At 37.7% G+C, this 18,898-nt stretch overlaps 1 long non-coding RNA gene across 1 annotated transcript; it reads right to left on the bottom strand.

Moving 5' to 3' along the window:
- Positions 1–2,437: 2,437 nt before the first annotated feature.
- LOC136333288 (uncharacterized) lies at positions 2,438–17,953 on the bottom strand. Its single transcript, XR_010731001.1, has 3 exons — positions 17,839–17,953; positions 15,732–15,792; positions 2,438–2,484 (listed from the first exon to the last, which is right to left on the bottom strand). It is a non-coding gene; the product is annotated as an uncharacterized lncRNA (long non-coding RNA).
- Between the last annotated feature and the right edge of the window lie 945 nt (positions 17,954–18,898).

Below are 18,898 nucleotides of genomic sequence, written 5' to 3'. Positions count from 1 at the left end.
AAGGCCCATGGTCAATGCACATATGAGAAAGCGATCAATGAACAACTAAGGTGTCACAACGACAAACTGATGATTGATGCTTCTCATCTCTCTCCGTTCCTGTCTGTCCCTATCTATGACTCTCTCTGTCTCTGTTAAAAAAATAATAATAAAGATTAAAAAAATAAAAGAAATGTAAGCTACTGCCTGAGCAGGTGGTGGCACAGTGGATTGGGCATTGGCCTGAGACATGGAAGACCCAGGTTTGAACCTCCAAGGTTGCCAGCTTGAGGGTGGGCTCATGGGGCTTGAGCATGAGTTCACCAGCTTCAGCATGGGATCATAGACATGACTTCATGGTCACTGGCTTGAAGAAGGGTTCACTGGCTTGGCTCTAGTCCCCAGGGTCAAGGCACATATGAGAAAGCAATCAATGAACTAAGGTGCCGCAATGAAGAACTGATGCTTTTTGCGGTGGCGGGCGGGGGGGGGGGAGCGGCTGGGGAGGCACGGGGGAGCGAAGGGCCAGCCACTGCGAGAGGAGCATGCTGGGGTGAGGGGCGGGAGAAGGAGGGCGAGGATGCTTTTCATCTCTCTCCCTTCCTGTCTGTCCCTATCTGTCTGGCTCTGTCTCTCACACTAAAAAAGAAAAAAGATAAGAAAGAAATGTAAGTTACTACATGCTTTTTCACTATAACATCTCAGAACATAAACTACTGTATCCGGCGCACCTAGTCAAGTGTCTGCTATGTAGTAGGGATGTTTGAAAAATGTGCTGAAATGATTACATGAATATAACTTTTCCATATTTTAAAATATCTTTAGTCTCAATGTGGAATTATAAGGTAGAAGCATTTTTTATGGCTTTAAAGTACTGTTTCAAAAGGACCATACCAATTTTCAGTGCCATTGTCAACATAAGCAGCATTTACAAAAAAAGGTTAACATCTTCTAAAAATGATGACATCTATTTGAACGGTTGATCTGGAGATAAAGTATTTTTTTTACTTCACATAATAGTCAAAAACAATCTCTACAAGGTAGGTATTATTAAAATTTCCATCTGACTGATAAGAAAAGAGAAATTTAGAAATCTTACCCCAGATCACACAGTGAGTGATGGCAGGAATGCTGTGCAAATCCAGGTCCAGCCTGCCAACCACTATGCTGACTGCTTTATCAAAAACTTGCTAAATTAATAGGCAAAGAACAGAACCTTGCTATTGTAACTGTACTGAGATTTTTTTTCTATTTCCCAAGTGAAAATACTTTTGTGATTTAACTGTTCAAATCCCTTTCAAGTTTCTCGACTGGAATTCTTACTACTTTCCCTATAAGTTGTATTTACTCTTTAAATAACTTCTTTATTCTGAAAACTATACCACTCTTACCGCAGCCAAAGAATGCAAAAAATCTCTCTGGTAGTGACATCAAATTGTTGGCTTAACCTGAGTTTAGAAGCAATAATAATTTCTAAGTCCCCTTCCCAACTGCCTCTGAAAAGTCACATATTTTCCATCCCACACTTGATTTTCCAGCCAGAAATGCAAAATACGAAGAAACAATATCTTCTGGTTAACAATGATTAGCAAGAAAATGTCAGTTCCTCGCCATTATCATAATGTGTTTGCACTAACTTTTAATGCTATTGACTTCTCTTTCAATTCTAGAAACAGGGAAAGCAGAGATACCTTACTGACTGCTGCAGACCTTGGGTCTGGGTGTGGAAATGCCAAGATGGTGTTGCGTAACCTTGGCTCTGACACATGCTATTCCTAGGTCCTCGGTGAACAGCCTTATTAGCAGTGTGGACTGGTTCCATCAAATACTTTGAGTATTCAAAACCACTTGATCTGGAGGCCCTGGAATCTCGATCCCTCAAAGAGAATGGTTTTTACACATAATATTAACTGGTTTCTAAAGTCAGTAGCCAATCTAGTATATATATTTTGGCCCATAAAAATAACAATCCCACCCTCTCCCCATTCCTATCTGTATAGGTTTCCCTGAGCAAGTAAACAAGCTACAAGAAGAATGGGTATGTGCAACTTAAATGACATAAAAATGGATCTCCCTAACCACAAACCTCACACGAAAAATGCAACTTACTTTCTGAAGTGACCATTCCTCAGATCTTCAATGCAGTAGTTCTGTCTTTCTATGCAATGTCCCCAGCATCTATTGAATAGTGAGGAGTGGAAGAACTGTTAGACATAACTATAAAAAGCACTTCTCTCCCAGAGAATGCAGATCAGAGCTAAAATCCACTGACTATTCAGGTTGTTATATCTCCATTATTTACAGATACATCCTGACATAATGTTTTGCCTAAAGATAATTTCGTGTCAGAAGAAATAAATTACACACTTTTCTTTTCTTCCAGAAATTGAGAATTTCATCTACATTTCTACCTCAACTTCTATAAAAAGGGAAGAACATTAATAACCCTCATACTTACATTCAATTGCAACATCTGGCCTCATGCCTTCTACATCAATCAAATATCTAACAAAACAACATAAATTTGAGTCATTTATATACAGCTAGTGCTCGACTTACAACCACGATTTGTTCCGACAGACCAGTCGTAACATGATTTGGTAGTAAGTTGAGTAGGCTATATGTACAGTACTGTGAAATGATGTTATAAAAATCTTTAAGTCATATTTTATAATTTTCTTTCATTATTGTTATATATCATAATTTTCTTTGTTCATTTTATGCCATTTGTATCATCTCTACACCATTTTGTTTATTTTTACATTTGTCAGGTTTAAGTAAAACACTGCATTACCAGTACAACTGGTTTAATATTTGCAAAACATACAAAATTACAAAATACAGGTGCATACAAAAATACAAAATACAGGTGTAAAAATACCATAGGAAACATTTTCCCAATTGCAAAACATATCAAAATATATAAACATGTACGAAACATTTTATTGGCCGCTGTTGCTTGGCTGCGGATCGTTGATGTCGTCATCTGAGGCAGCAGTTGGGGTTACTGGAGTTGATTTTTTCATAAACATGGTGAGCTTTGTCTGAATTGTATGTTTCTTTTTTTCTTCATAAATTTGACGATATGGACGAAACACATCGTGTGCCATCCTTTCAATCCTTGCAAATCGTTCTATGTTTGGGTCCATTGCTTCAAAATGTATAAGAAGTTTATTCAGTAAAGATAAACCTTCTGATAATCCCTTAGTGGTGAACTTTCTTCTGGCTTCTCCTCTTCTTTCTCTGCTAGATATCCCTCATCTGTAATTAATTCATCCAGACTTGTATCAACAAACTTACGTGCTCCTTCCTCATCCACACTCGCTGCGTCTCCAGTCACTCAAACACTATGCATTTGGAATCTTTTCTTGAATCTCTGGAACCAGCCAGTGCTTGCTACAAATTCTTGACTGTAATCTTCTCCAGCATGCTTCTTCGGAGTCTGAAATAGACTTCTCGCCTTCATCTGCACAGTAAAAAGACTTAATTGTGTCCGTTTTTGAATCTGATCTTCCATCCAAATATACAGCAATTTCTCCATTTCGTGGATGGGTCCACTTCATTGTTTTGTTATAACTGTTGATTGCATGGGTGCAGAACCTTTCACAGCTTCATGAATTCTTTATCTTTCAAAATCGTCAACACAGTCGAGTGTGATAACTTCATATCCCGTACGATCACATTCACTTTCTTTCCTCCTTCTTACTGCTTAATTACCTTCATTTTCGTGTTGAGATCGATGGCCTTTCTTTCCTTCTTGGCAGGCTGAGGCATAGACAAAGACAATTTCCTTTTAGTAGACATCTTGGGAGGGGTTTGATGAAAAAAATCCAAGACACAAAACACAAATTGCTGTACAAAGTCTGGGATAACAGTTGAAATGGTGCACGTGGAGATGGTAGTGCTGCCGGAAGCTGGTCCGCACTGTCATACGCTCAGCTGGGCAACGCTTGTGCTGGCAGAAGTGGAGCAGTCGTGGCTAGCAAATGTGGTCGTAAAGTCGAATGGTCGTAAGTTGCATGGGTTGTAAGTCAATCAATACCTGTATTTAAAAAGCAACTTTTTCAGAAAATGTCTAATTTCACTTACCAATATGGTATAAAAAATCTTAAGAAAATATTAGCACATCTGATCCAATAATTATTAAAGATAATTAAGAATGATATACCACAATCACAAAAAGGCTTTACTCCAAGGATGAGACAAATTTTAAAATCTATTAATAAAATTTCTTACTTTAATGTAAAAACTTAATAAATAAAAGAGTAGAAAATACCAAACAAAATTGGCAGATATTAAAAATGTACTTGATAAAATCCAAGTAATTTTTAAAATCAAAATATGACCATATTTACCAGGAAATGAACATATAGCAAAAGAGAAATTAAGGGAAAATATTAATAGCATACCTAAAAAATATTATTTAACCAAGTGATGGGTCAGAAGATTACAAGTCACCATTACTTCATTTTTTCCTTACAATCACTTTCAACCCACCACGAGTCCTAACAATGACATCACCTAAATAGCTCTAGAATGTCCACATCTTTCCCCCAAAATAAACACCAAACCCAGGACCAAGCCACCACTAAGCCTCAATGTCCACAAAAGCCTCCAAACTTGTCTATGTGCTTTCTCTCTGTGCCTCTGAGTGTATTCTCCACTCAGTACCAAACAGAGAGGTTGAAAATGCAAATGATCATGTTCTACACTAATTCACCCGCAATGAAAAAGATCAATGGTTTTCTATTACTCTTAAGTGTAGCGGAATAACCCATTGCATGGCCTTGGATGGGAACACAGCTAACAAGAAATGAATGTTTTGCCAAGAAAATTGTTTTGTGACTTGAAGGCTGGTCACTGAAACAGGTCTATGTGACTGAAGGCAGTTGCTGGACTTTTCTCAGTAAAACATTCTCATAAGATTTCTGTACTTTCCAAGGTTATCCCTTAAGATAAGGAGAGGAATGTTATGGGATCCATAGAAGCAATAGCAATTAATGCCTTCTGATATTATGTTGTTACTAAGCTATCTTGCAGGTGCACTCTATGTATCTTTAAGTAAAAGTTACTCTTGATGTTATGCCAATTTCTCAGTAAACAAGCTTTTTGAAGTCTTGTGAATAAAATTAGAACACAGCGTGAACTCCGGGCCATTTGCCTGAGCGAGTGGTGGTACTTTGCTAGTCCTTAATGATTTTGTCTGCTGATCTCTCTCTCTCTGAGCCCCCGACTCACAACAACATTTGGCGCCCAACGTGGGACCTTAAGAAGAGGTTGGGAACAGATGGAACCCCAAAAGAGTAAGTTGGACACGCTGTGTACGTGAAACTTTCGGATAACTAGCAAAGTCATGGGAAATTCCCATTCATACGTGACAATTATGTACAAATTTTGAAATCTCTTTTAAAAGGGTCTGGGATTCAGATAAAAGACAAGGTTTTGTTACGTCTTTTAAATGCTATTCAGAAACATTGTTATTGGTATACTCCTGAGCATCGTAATCAATTGAATTTGAATGTTTGGCAACAAGTAGGAAAATCTTTACGCTGTGCTCATCAGCACGGAGATCCACTTGATGCTGAAATGTGGGCTGCTTATAATCTTATTGCTACAGCCCTTAACCCTTTGCAATCAGATGGAGATTCTGTTAAAGACTTGAGTGAGGTTATTTATAATGAGCCTGAAGGACTTGATTCAGCACAGAATGAACAGAATAATGATTTGGACAATACTGTCTACGCTTCTGAAGTTACTGATAATGTTAATGAAATTCAGCCATCCACAGGCTTTCATCCCTCTTCCTTAAAAAATTAGGGAGCCCCTATGGATGATGTTGCCTGTCTAAAACATTTATTAAATAAATTACAACTTACACTGGAACAACAGGAGATTAGAAATCAGTATACTGCTTATCCTGTTCAAAAGCAAAATACATGTCAGCCTACAGCTCTTCCAATTCAAGGTCAAGAAGTAATTGGTACTGGCAAGGGAAGGACTTTTCAATTCCCTAAAATTTCTGAAATGCAACAGGTGCTTATGCATCATGAGGACTTAGAATTTAATTCTAGTAATTTTTCTGCATCTATCTTTCCAATTATACGACAGCCTTTCCCTCCTAATGATCAACATCCTGGGGGAGGGTATAATGTTCAGTTCGACCAAATTGAATTTGCTTTCTTAAAGTTAGTCAAACAATCTGTTGCTACATATGGACCTCAGTCCCCATATGTTCAAGGTCTTATCTCTTCCTATTCTAATGATCATTTGATGAATACTTTGGATTGGGATTTACTTGCTAGTACAGTTTTGGAACCCGGACAATATTTACAATTCAAATCTTAGTGGAGAAAGGAGGCTCTTTGAATATCTCGTAATGCCAGAAATAATCCTCTGGGAGTTACTTTTGAAATACTCATAGGCGCTGGCACTTATGCAGCTGTGGAACAGCAAGCTGGTTATACTGATACCATTATAGCTCAGGTTAGATCTGCTTATCTTAAAGCCTGGATGCAGATCACTGGAGTTGGAGAAGCGGGAGAAAAGTCATTTATAAAAATTAGACAGAGGAATGATGAACAGTATACTGACTCCTATCAAGATTACAGGCAGCTATTCGCTGTGCTATTTCTAATGAACAAGCTCAGGATGTTCTTATACAGACTTTGGCTTTTGAAAATGCAAATGTTGATTGTCAAAAGATTTTATTACCCTTAAAACAAAGTGGAAAGGCACTAGAGGAGTACATTAAGGCATGCAGGGATATTGGCTCACAGACTTTTCAAGCTAATATTCTAGATTCTGCGCTAAAGGCTGGTCTTCCTAATAATCGTCCTAAATGTTATAACTATGGTAAGTTAGGTCACGTAAAAAAGGATTGTAGAAAAGAACAACAGCAATTTAATAATTCATCCAAAAGATCATTTCCAGGATTATGTCGTAGATGCAAAAAGGGCAAACATTGGGTCAGTGAATGTAAATCTTTTAAAGACAAAGATGGCAATATTTTGCCGGGAAACTACCCAGAGGGCCAGGTTCAGGGCCCAGAACAGATACCGAATCAGCAGCACTTACAGTTTCCAGTCAGCAATGGAGTCGAGCACAAACAGCTGGAACAACAAAATGGCTTTCAGCATTGATACGTGAAGACACATGTAGCCCCATGTTCATTGCAGCACTGTTCACAGTGGCCAAGACATGGAAACAACCAAAAAGCCCTTCAATAGAAGACTGGATAAAGAAGATGTGGCACATATACACTATGGAATACTACTCAGCCATAAGAAATGATGACATCAGATCATTTACAGCAAAATGGTGGGATCTTGATAACATTATAAGGAGTGAAATAAGTAAATCAGAAAAAAACAAGAACTACATGATTCCATACATTGGTGGAACATAAAAATGAGACTAAGAGACATGGACAAGAGTGTGGTGGTTACCAGGGGTGGGGGGAGGGAGGACATGGGAGGGAGGGAGGGAGAGAGTTAGGGGGAGGGGGAGGGGCACAGAGAACTAGATAGAGGGTGGTGGAGGACAATCTGACTTTGGGCAAGGGGTACGCAACATAATTTAATGACAAAATAACCTAGACATGTTTTCTTTGAATATATGTACCCTGATTTATTAATGTCATCCCATTACCGTTAATAAAAATTTATTAAAAAATAAATAAAAATAAAAAAAAAAACCAAAAAAAAAAAACGGCTTTCAGTCACGGATTTAATGCATGCCACTAAAGGCAGTGCTGCATTAGATATTCCCAGCCCAGGCAATTTTGAAATTAATGTACCCAATACTATCATTAAAGTTCCTACAGGAATATATGGACCATTGCCTAAGGGTACGATAGGACTTTTGTTAGGAAGAAGTAGCTTAACTAGTAAAGGAATAATTGTTCATACAGGTGTTATAGATGCTGATTATACTGGAGAAATCCAGATTATGATGTCTTCTCCCACACCTGTTACTCTTACTAAGGATCAGCGTATAGCTAAAATTCTACTTCTACCTTATATGTCTCAGAAAGCTTCTCCAAATAATCGAACTGGAGGATTTGGCAGTACTGATCATCACGTCTTTTGGTATACTTTAATTAATGATTCTCGTCCCCAATTAACTGTGATGTTTGAAAATGGAATATCCATAACAGGACTTGCTGACACTGGTGCTGATGTTTCAATAATAGCTGCCAAACAATAGCCTCACTCATGGCCTTATGAAACTGTGCAGGCTACTTTTATTGGTCTTGGCACATTAAATCAAATAGCTCAGAGTACAAATCAATTACAATGCAGGGGACTGGAAGGTCAACCTGCTACTCTGAAACCTTATATGGCTGATGTTATTATGACTTTATGGGGACGAGATTTACTACAATAGTGGGGAGCTACAATGTCTATTCCCACCATATCTCAAAATGCCAAAAATATTATGTTCTCTATAGGCTATAATCCTTTAACAGATACATCCAGTGATATGATTCAAGAAGTTAGGCAGCATTCTGACAAAAGAGGGATAGGATTTGCTGATATAGAATCAAATTTTTAGCAGGGGTTACTGTTGAGCGCTTCACTTCCAAACTCTCTTGGAAATCAGAAAAACCTATTTGGATAGAACAGTGGCCCCTTACTATGGAAAAATTAGAAGTGCTAAAATATTTAGTAGAAGAACAGTTACAAGCAGGCCACATAGAACCTAGTAATAGCCCTTGGAATTCTCCAGTATTTGTTATTAAAAAGAAATCTGGTAAATGGAGAATGCTTACAGACTTAAGAAAAATAAATGACAATATTGTACCTATGGGAGCTTTACAACCAGGAGTCCCAAATCCTGCCTTGATCCCCCGCCACTGGTATATTGTCATTATTGATTTGAAAGACTGTTTCTTTACAATTAAATTGAATCCTGATGATTGTGCTAAATTTGCTTTTACTATTCCATCTCTTAATGATCAAGGGCCTACAAAAAGATATCAATGGAAAGTTTTACCACAGGGCATGCTAAACAGTCCAACTATGTGTCAAGAATTTGTTGCTCAACCTTTAGACATTATTAGACAAAAATATCCAGCACTGTTATGTTACCATTATATGGATAATATTTTGTTTGCTCATGAGGATATGCAACAGTTACAAAAGATTTTTACATTTAGTAAAAAACTTTGTAATGATTATGGCTTACAAATAGCTGAGGAAAAAGTGCAAAAGACCTCACCTTGGAAATATTTGGGACAAAAATTACAGGATACTTTTATTGTTCCTCATAAAGTGTAAATTAGAAGAGATTCTCTTAAAACACTTAATGATTTTCAGAAATTGTTGGGAGACATTAATTGGTTTCGACCTTCATTAGGTATTCCTACATATCAATTGACTAATTTGTTTAAGACCCTAGAGGGAGATTCCAATCTCAGCAGTCCTCGGACTTTACCACCTGAAGCCGAAGCTGAATTAAATTGGATTGAACAACAAGTGCATAAGGCACAGTTGTCTCGTATCACATTAGGACAACCTATTTCATTACTGATTATTAATACTACGCATTCCCCTACAAGCATGATAGCACAACAAGAGAGAATAATTGAATGGGTTTTTCTGCCACATAAATCTGTCAAAAAATTAGAGACTTATATACAAAAAGTCACACATCTTATCATTAAGGCCCGTATTCGTTTAAGGCAATTGTGTGCACAGGATCCCTCTGAAACTGTAGTTCCTTTCACATAAAAACAAATCCAAGAATTATAGATGCTTAATGAAGATTGGCAATGTGCCTTCTCTGATTATCTAGGAAAAATTTCAAATCATATCCTACTATTACACTTTTTCAGTTTTTGAAACGGACTCAATGGATATTGCCAAAAACTATTGTTAATCAACCTATCTTTTTTTTTTTTTTTTTTTTTTTTTCTGAAGCTAGAAACCGGGAGAGACAGTCAGACAGACTCCCGCATGCGCCCGACTGGGATCCACCTGACACGCCCACCAGGGGGCGATGCTCTGCCTACCAGGGGGCGATGCTCTGCCCCTCCTGGGTGTCGCTCTGCAGCGACCAGAGCCACTCTAGCGCCTGAGGCAGAGGCCAAGGAGCCATCCCCAGCGCCCGGGCCATCTTTGCTCCAATGGAGCCTCGGCTGCAGGAGGGGAAGAGAGAGACAGAGAGGAAGGAGAGGGGGAGGGTTGGAGAAGCAGATGGGCGCTTCTCCTATGTGCCCTGGCCGGGAATTGAACCCGGGACCTCTAAATGCCAGGCCGACGCTCTACCACTGAGCCAACCGGCCAGGGCTTGTTAATCAACCTATTTTTAATGCTACTACTGTTTTTTACTAATGCTAATGGAGCTAGAATGGCTGGTTTTACTGATTCTGTAACATCTAAAGTAGTACAAAGTCCTTATCACTCTGTCCAAAAGGCTGAATTATATGCAATTTATTTAGCAGTTGAACATTTTCACTCAGTACCCCTCAATGTTGTTACAGACTCTCAGTATGCTGAATTTACAGTAAAAAACATAGAAACTGCCACCATTCCTTATTCTCAAGATGAATTATATCAACTATTTCTAAAACTACAAATGTCCATCAGACACAGAAAACATCCTTTATTTATTACACATATTAGGGCTCATACACTATTACCTGGTCCATTGGTCAATGCTAATTCCATTATTGATGCACTAGTAGGAAGTGTACAAGCTGCTACACAAGAACATGCATTACATCATTCTAATGTCAAAGCTTTATGGCCCTGGCCGGTTGGCTCAGTGGTAGAGCATCGGTCTGGCGTGCAGGAGTCCCAGGTTCGATTCCCGGCCAGGGCACAAAGGAGAAGCACCCATCTGCTTCTCCACCCCCCCTCTCCTTCCTCTCTGTCTCTCTCTTCCTCTCCTGCAGCTGAGGCTCCACTGGAGCAAAGTTGGCCCGGGCGATGAGGATGGCTCTGTGGCCTCTGCCTCAGGTGCTAGAATGGCTCTATTGCAACAGAGCAACGCCCCAGATGGGCAGAGCATCGCCTCCTGGTGGGCATGCCGGGTGGATCCCAGTCAGGCACATGCGGGAGTCTGTCTGACTGCCTCCCTGTTTCCAACTTCAGAAAAAAAAAATAAAAATAAATAAATAAATAAATAAATAAAAGTTTAAAACACTTGACAAATTATCTTTTTTTTAAAGTTTAAAAATTATTTATTTAATGTCAAAGCTTTAAAAGCTACACATAATATAACTTGGGCTGAAGCACGTAATATTGTAAAAACTTGTCCTACATGCCAATTAATCAATGTTCCAATGTTCTCTCCTGGAGTTAATCCTAGAGGAACTCAAAGTAATGAATTATGGCAAATGGATGTTACTCATTACACAGCATTTGGAAAATTAAAATATGTTCATCATTCTGTAGATACATTTTCTGGCTTTGCTTGGGCCACTCCTCACAGCTCAGAAAAGGCTGATGCAGTAATTTCTCATCTCTTACATTGTTTTTCTGTTATAAGAATACCGAAAACAATCAAAACTGATAATGCTACTGCTTATTTATCACACAAGTGTCAACGATTTTTCTGTAGATATAACATAAAACACCTAACAGGCATACCTGGTAAGAGTATGGGCCAGGCCATTATTGAGAGAAAAAATTGTACTCTGAAAGACAGGCTGTTTAAACAAAAAGAGAAAATACTGTGTAGCCCTCGAGACAGATTAATGAAAGCCTTGTTTACTCTTAATTTTTTGAATTTGGATGATGATAATTTAACAGCTGCTCAAAAACATTGGAGCTTGAATAAAACTGATGATTATTATCAACAACCTATATATTATAAAAATGAAATTACTAATGCTTGGTCACCAGCTACCATAGTGCGCTGGGGTCGAGGTTATGCTTATATTTCTACAGGTGCAGAGAAATTGTGGGTTCCTGCGAAAAACATCAAAGCCCGAGAATTAAGATGAAACACACCTTTACAATGGCCAATCTGGAGGACAAGATGCAGGAGATGACATTAAGTGGAAAAGGACAACAGTACACTGTTCCTTTGGACTCCACATTGGCTACAAAACCTCCAACTTGGGGGCAAATTAAAAAGTTAACTAATGAAGGAAAAGCCCCTGTTAATCGCCAAGGGGCTCCACTGAATGCATCATCATCATTTCTAGCTATTCTTGCTATTGTAACCACAAAGGTAAATGCTGATAAATATATATATTGGGCTTACATTCCTAACCCACCCTTACTAAGAGAGGTCTCTTGGACTGATGGACCAGTTCCTATCATTACTAACGATTCCTGTTTGATGCCCGGACCCTATGATTCTAGAGGGTCAATAGTTCCAAGCGAAGAAGGGACTAAAATGAATTTTTATGAAACTGGAGTCACTGGTCTTCCTATCTGTGTAGGTTCCAGTAATCACTATTTAAAATTACAATTGGAGGCATGGTTGGCTATATATACCAATGTTACTAAAACACCAAATCATAAAATATTAATGATCTTATCTACCAATGGTTTTAAAGGAAATATTTCTGATAAAATAGTAGAGGGAGGTTATGATTATCCTCCGTGCCATACTCCTGTTTTAACTCATTTGGTTGAAAGGCTGTTGTGGATTAACTGCAATGGAGAAAAGGCATGTGTGTTGCTTAATACTTCCTATGGAAGTGTCATAGATTGGAGTCCTATGGGCTCTGCACGCACAGCACATAGTGGGAAAGATCTTAGGTGACATAAAGCAAAGAATAGTATATCTACATCAGCAAATCAAACTATTCAGTAGCATGGAGGTGGTTTTTCTCCCCCCAATCTTTTCATACTAGGATACTTTAAACATCAACACATATGGAAGATAGGAGCTGCTTTGAAACCTTTAAGAACTTGGTATGGGCATATGGTTAATCATAGTGGGATTTTTAACCTTTCTTTTACTGTTAATAGAACTTTTTATATACAAGCTTGTGTTCCTTTGCCTTATGCCATGTTAGTTGGGGAAATAGTCTGGAATAATAGCAATGGAGCTATTTTTGTCATAATTGTTCTTTGTACACATGTATTAATAAACCTTTCTCATTAAACTTTAGCAGAGACAGTATCTACCTTCTAAGACCCAGGACTGGTTTATGGATTCCTATACAAATGAATCGATTCTGGCAAGATAGTCCTGCTACATCAGTATTGGATTTGGTAGCTAAACAATTATTAAAAAGAGGCAAAAGGCTAGTAGGATTAATAATAGCCATTGTTATGGGATTGATTGCTATCACTGCCACTGCTGCAGCAGCTGGGACAGCGTTACAACAGTCTGTTCAGACAGCTGAATTTGTAAATACCTGGCATGAAAATTCTGAAAAGTTATGGTCTTCTCAATGTCAAATTGATACTGAAATACAAAATGAACTCACTGATTTGAGAGAAACTGTGATCATGCTAGGAGATCAATTATCTAGCTTAAAAAATCAAATTAAATTAAAGTGTGATTGGAATCAAAGTAGTTTTTGTAAAACACCCATAGAATATAATCAAACAGCTTTTCTATAGGAACATGTTGAGACATTTGTTAAACCACGATAACATGACTAAAGAAATCATTGAATTACAAAAACTTATTCATGAAGCTTTTCAAAGAAAATTAGAAATTTTGACAGGTCAACCTATATTGAAGGGGTTAATGGATAATTTATCTCAATTAAATCCTATTGAATATATTAAAGGATTTTTGGGATTCACTGTAGGACTTTCTATAATAGTATTAATTCTATGTTTTCTTTTATATGTAGTCTGTCGACGAATCAAAGCATGAGAAATAAGGGATGAATGACAGAAGGCTGTGTTTTCTGTGATGCTTCATAACATTCAGTATAAACAAAAAGGGGGAAATGTAGCGGAATAACCCATTGCATGGCCTTGGATGGGAACACAGCCAACAAGAAATGAATGCTTTGCCAAGAAAATTATTTTGTGACTTGAAGACCGGTCACTGAAACAGGTCTATGTGACTGAAGGCAGTTGCTGGGCTTTTCTCAGTAAAGCATTCTTATAAGATTTCTGTACTTTCCAAGGTTATCCCTTAAGATAAGGAGAGGAATGTTGTGGGATCCATAGAAGCAGTAGCAATTAATGCCTTCTGATATTATGTTGTTACTAAGCTATCTTGCAGGTGCACTCTATGTATCTTTAAGTAAAAGTTACTCTTGATGTTATGCCAATTTCTCAGTAAACAAGATTTTTGAAGTCTTGTGAATAAAATTAGGACACTGCATGAACTCTGGGCCATTTGCCTGAGCGAGTGGTGGTCCTTTGCTAGTCCTTGATGATTTCATCTGCTGATCTCTCTCTCTGTGCCCCCGACTCACAACAACACTTAAGATAAAGTAAAAAACCTTAAGTATAAGCCTGCATGATCTAGATCCTACTGATATTTCCAGTTCTTTTTTAATGCCATATTTCCACCGCAGCCTACCCTTCCTGGCCAGTCCCCGTTATAGGGTCTTTACTTTTCCTTATACCCATAATTCTCTCCCCAATGCCCCTGTCTTCTTAATATTTACTATTCCTTCAGAGAGCAGATCAAACCTCCCCACAAAAAGCTTCTCTAATCTCCACAGAGAGGTCAAATCTTCCCCATTAATATGCATCTTAATACCATGTCCCCCTCTTCCTTGGCACTTGTCAAAGTTTAATTCTATATGCATTTCTGTGATTCGTGAATAGCTATTCTCTCTCTAGACTGTTGGGTTACCAAAGGGCCGGTCAAGTGTATTTGCTCACAAACTCACAAGTCTTTTTGCTAGCACCCTGCACTGTGCTTACAAAAACCAATGCTCAATAAATATTTTCTGAAAAAACAAACACAAATCAGGATACTGAAGCAACAACCACAGAAAAGAATATAAGCATCAAGTTTTTCATTAAGAAATTCTCTCTTGACTGACCAGGTGGTAACACAGTGGCTAGAGCAATGGCCTGGGATGCTGAGGACCCAAGTTCAAAACCCTGAGGTTGCTGGCTTATGCACAGGCTCATCCAGCTTGAGCGCAGGATCACCTGCCTGAGCTTGCGGTAGCCGGCTTGAGTATAAAAATCACAGACATTATCCCATGATCGCTGGCTTGAGCAAGGGGTCACTGGCTCGACTGTAACCCCCTGGTCAAGGCACATATGAGAAAGCCATCAATGACCAACTAAAGTGCTGCAACTATAAGTTGATGCTTCTCATCTCTCTCCCTTCCTGTCTGTCTGTCCTTGACTGTGTATGTGTCCCTCTCTCTCTCTCTCAAAAAAAAATTCCCTCTCAGTGAAAAATTAGCTGAGACAATAGCATATATAGTTGAAGATGTTCATAGAAGAATGTTCATTATTTCAATGTTTTATAATATCAAAATCTTCTGATTTTATCTTCATCAGTAAACAAAGGAACAATGCAGCCTTTAAAAGGAATGAGGTCACCGGATCTTCCATAGGAAGATGTTTGCCATACATTAAATTATAAAACTAAATACCTATATTTTCATACCATTAAATTACATGCATATGTTAATATCTGTATTTTCCAAGTGTGAAAAAAATATGCACTAATATATATACATTTTTAAAGTCTGAAAAAATATGATCTAAATTACTACTGGTGATAATCTCTGGGTGGTGGACAATATTGCTTTCTACTCCATACATTTCTATAATGATTGCATTTTTTTGCAAATAATTGATATCAGCATTGAAACAAAACTTAGATGTGATCTGCCTGTAGTGGTTATCACTCACCTACAGATGAGGTAGCCAGTCCTGTTTAAACCATGGGTGCAGTGGACACCAATAAGTCTGTCTATAAAACAGAGAATGTAGAGTTAAATAATTGAGCACATACCCTAGAAAAAGTTATACAATTTTCAGAGTAACATTTCTGAGTTACCAAAACACGACTGCAACCTGAGAATAAATAAGTGTGAAGAGAACTGTGTTTTCTTAGGAACACACTATAAAGAATTATCTAATATAAAATCAAAATTCATTGTCTCTGTGAAATTGTGCATAGTCTCCAATTAGATGCAATAGTGGAACCTAGGGAAGGCCTGCTCAGGTACTTACATTAAAATAAATCTTTACTGAAAAAAATCATTTGTCTCATCAGTAACTGATTACATCTAGAAAAAGGGAATTAAAAAAAAAAAAAACAAGCTGTAAGAAGAATGAAATTCTTTCTCCCTTCCTGTCTGTCTGTCCCTATCTATCTCTCCCCATAAAAAAAAGAAAAAAAGAAAGAAAAAAAAAGACAGTTTCTGTAGTATTCCTGAGTTCCCAAGACACAACCATAACTTCCCTCATTTTCTGCCCATCACCTGCCATGGCTTCATGATCCCTGTGAGGTATGCCCTCCTGTAAACAGCCCTGGTGGTAGTTTACAATAAAAAAGCAAGACTTGGAGATGTAAGTGCAGGCTACGCAGCAGGCAAACAGAACAAACACAAGAATCACTTCTAAGACTTTTCTCCCACTATGCCATAGGATTTATTAGCCTGTCATTTTTAAAATTATGTGAGAAATTACAAACAATAGCAAGCAACTGATTTCTGCAAAACATGTTCCTGTGAGTAGGTGCTGTCTGGTAGAAAGATACTCAGCATCTCCAGTCTGGATTACTACTTCCCCACTGATAATCTCTTCTGATTCATGATCCTCCATATAGAAGATGTCATCTTTCTAACATAGACACTTGGATGGGTTTTTCCCTTGTTGAAAGAATAAAACCCAAATGCAGAGCATAGTATTTAGACTCTTAATAAACAGATATCAATTTGCCTTTCCAACTGAACTGTAAGTCCACAATGATTTGAACTATGAATTAGAAGGACCTACATGAGCCACCTCCCTCCTGGCCATTGCCATCATCTCTGATCCCATTTTGTATTGCTCTGATCTCATTCACTCTCCCCATTCCAATGACACTGGCCTCCTCGCTATTCCTCAAACGTGCCAAGGAGAGTCGTGCCTCAGGGACTCTGCACTAACTATTCCCTCTGCTTTAGAACACTACCTACCCTGCTTTCTCCAGATATCCAATGGCTTGGTTCCTTCCTTCCATTAAGGTGCTGCTAAATGACATCATAATAGATCAATTTCTGGTCATCTGCCACATTGTCTCACCTCTTTATTCTGTTCTGTTATTCTCCAGAACACTTAACACCATCTGACATTCCACACATTCACTCATTTATTTGTCTCTCTGCCACTATTATATGAAATACAGAAGGACAAGAAGAACTTTTTTCTGTTCCTATCTCCTAGAACAGTGATGTCACTCACCTTTGATGGAGTTATATAAATATTTGTTGAAAATGAATACATGAATTCTATGCCCTTTCACACTACCCTCTGGTGGCACCAGAGACTGACCCTCCACGACACATGTTCAAGCCCTTCTTTTGTACCTGTTCCCAATACCTGAGCTGTCCTTTCCTCAATTTGGTCAAATCCTGTTCCCTGCAGCGCAGCCCAAACACTGACTCCTCAGTAAGGCCTTCCTCAATCTCTCTAAATTCCCAGTGCACTTAATTTATTCTTTTATTATAATTAACTCACTGACTTATATTTACTGCTTATTTATGTTCCTAGATAAGTGTCAATTTCTAATGAACAAAGACTGTTAAATACTTTTAAAATGATATGAGCAAATTCAGTTCATGTTATTCACTAAATTCTCTTTCCAAACTAAATTGTTTATTTGTAGCTATAAAAAGACAAACATTTTATTACTACCACCTGATATGTACACATCATCAAATACAACAAGCCTAATGTAGGAAGTATTAAAAATCCATAGCCCCACTAAAAATGCATACCAAAGTGCAGGTAAGAAAGATAATGAACTCACTATTATCTTCATTTTCCTTCAAGAAGCCCTTAACAGCACATATGAATTTAGAAATAGTGTCACCATCAGGCACCTGATGACCGATTGTATAAATCTTTAAGTAAGGAATAGTTTCTGGTAAGTCTATGAAGCAAAACCATAAAAATGAATATTATTAATTTGCAGGGAGAGAATTAAAAAATTAATTAAATTGGCCAGAATGTAAACCAAGAGAGTATAAGAAATTTCATATGTCAGTAATTCTGATAAAAGAGCCATTTTTTTCCCAAAGCTGCTTCAACCAGGAAGTGTCACTTAATTTCTATTAAATTGATAGAATGGATAGTAAATAGATATATAAAACTGAAAGCAAAATTCATGTGAATGAATGCATATGTAACTAAAAACTGTATAAATAATTCTACCCAGTATTTTACATTTCAAGGTCCATAAGGCAGCTGTGATATAAGTATAATAGAGTCGGAAGAACTATGGTTTCCCATTGTGAGATACAGCAAACTTCAGGCACTGGTGAGAACTGCTATTCTTATCAGGGGAGGGAGGGGAAAAAGCAGGTATTGATAAAAGCCAGAAGAATTAAATGAAAATCCTTAGTTTTGAATTTAATGGAAAAGTATCAGTAGGAATTATGATGTATTGTGTATTAATAACAAATGAACAAAAACATCTGCTAACTGTTACCACTGAAAAAGCATAGAAACAACTGATATCATGACATAAGGATTCAGGAGCCAAATTGAGAAGCTCCAATTGGGCAAACATAGGACCTCGATTGGTGCTTCAATAAGAGTGATAACTGCAATCAAGTCCCTAAAGCTACAAAAAATAAATAAAATTAAATGTAACCTGTCATCCCTGGAGGGTATTAGTGAATCAGTTCACTATTTTGAAAAATGTTAAACTAAAGAATCATGCCTCTCTAACTTGGCAATCAAATAGGTAATGAGGGGAAGCTTCTTTGGGTAGAAATATACCCAGGTAATCAATAAATAAAGAATGATAGAATTCATCATTTTTGAAGTTCAAACTGAATTAATGATGTAGATATCAATAATCAATG

The sequence above is a fragment of the Saccopteryx bilineata genome, chromosome 4 (assembly GCF_036850765.1).
Source record: "Saccopteryx bilineata isolate mSacBil1 chromosome 4, mSacBil1_pri_phased_curated, whole genome shotgun sequence".
Classification (NCBI taxonomy): domain Eukaryota; kingdom Metazoa; phylum Chordata; class Mammalia; order Chiroptera; family Emballonuridae; genus Saccopteryx; species Saccopteryx bilineata.
Note: the sequence above shows the minus strand (reverse complement) of the source record. Positions and strands in the feature narration are given on the sequence as shown.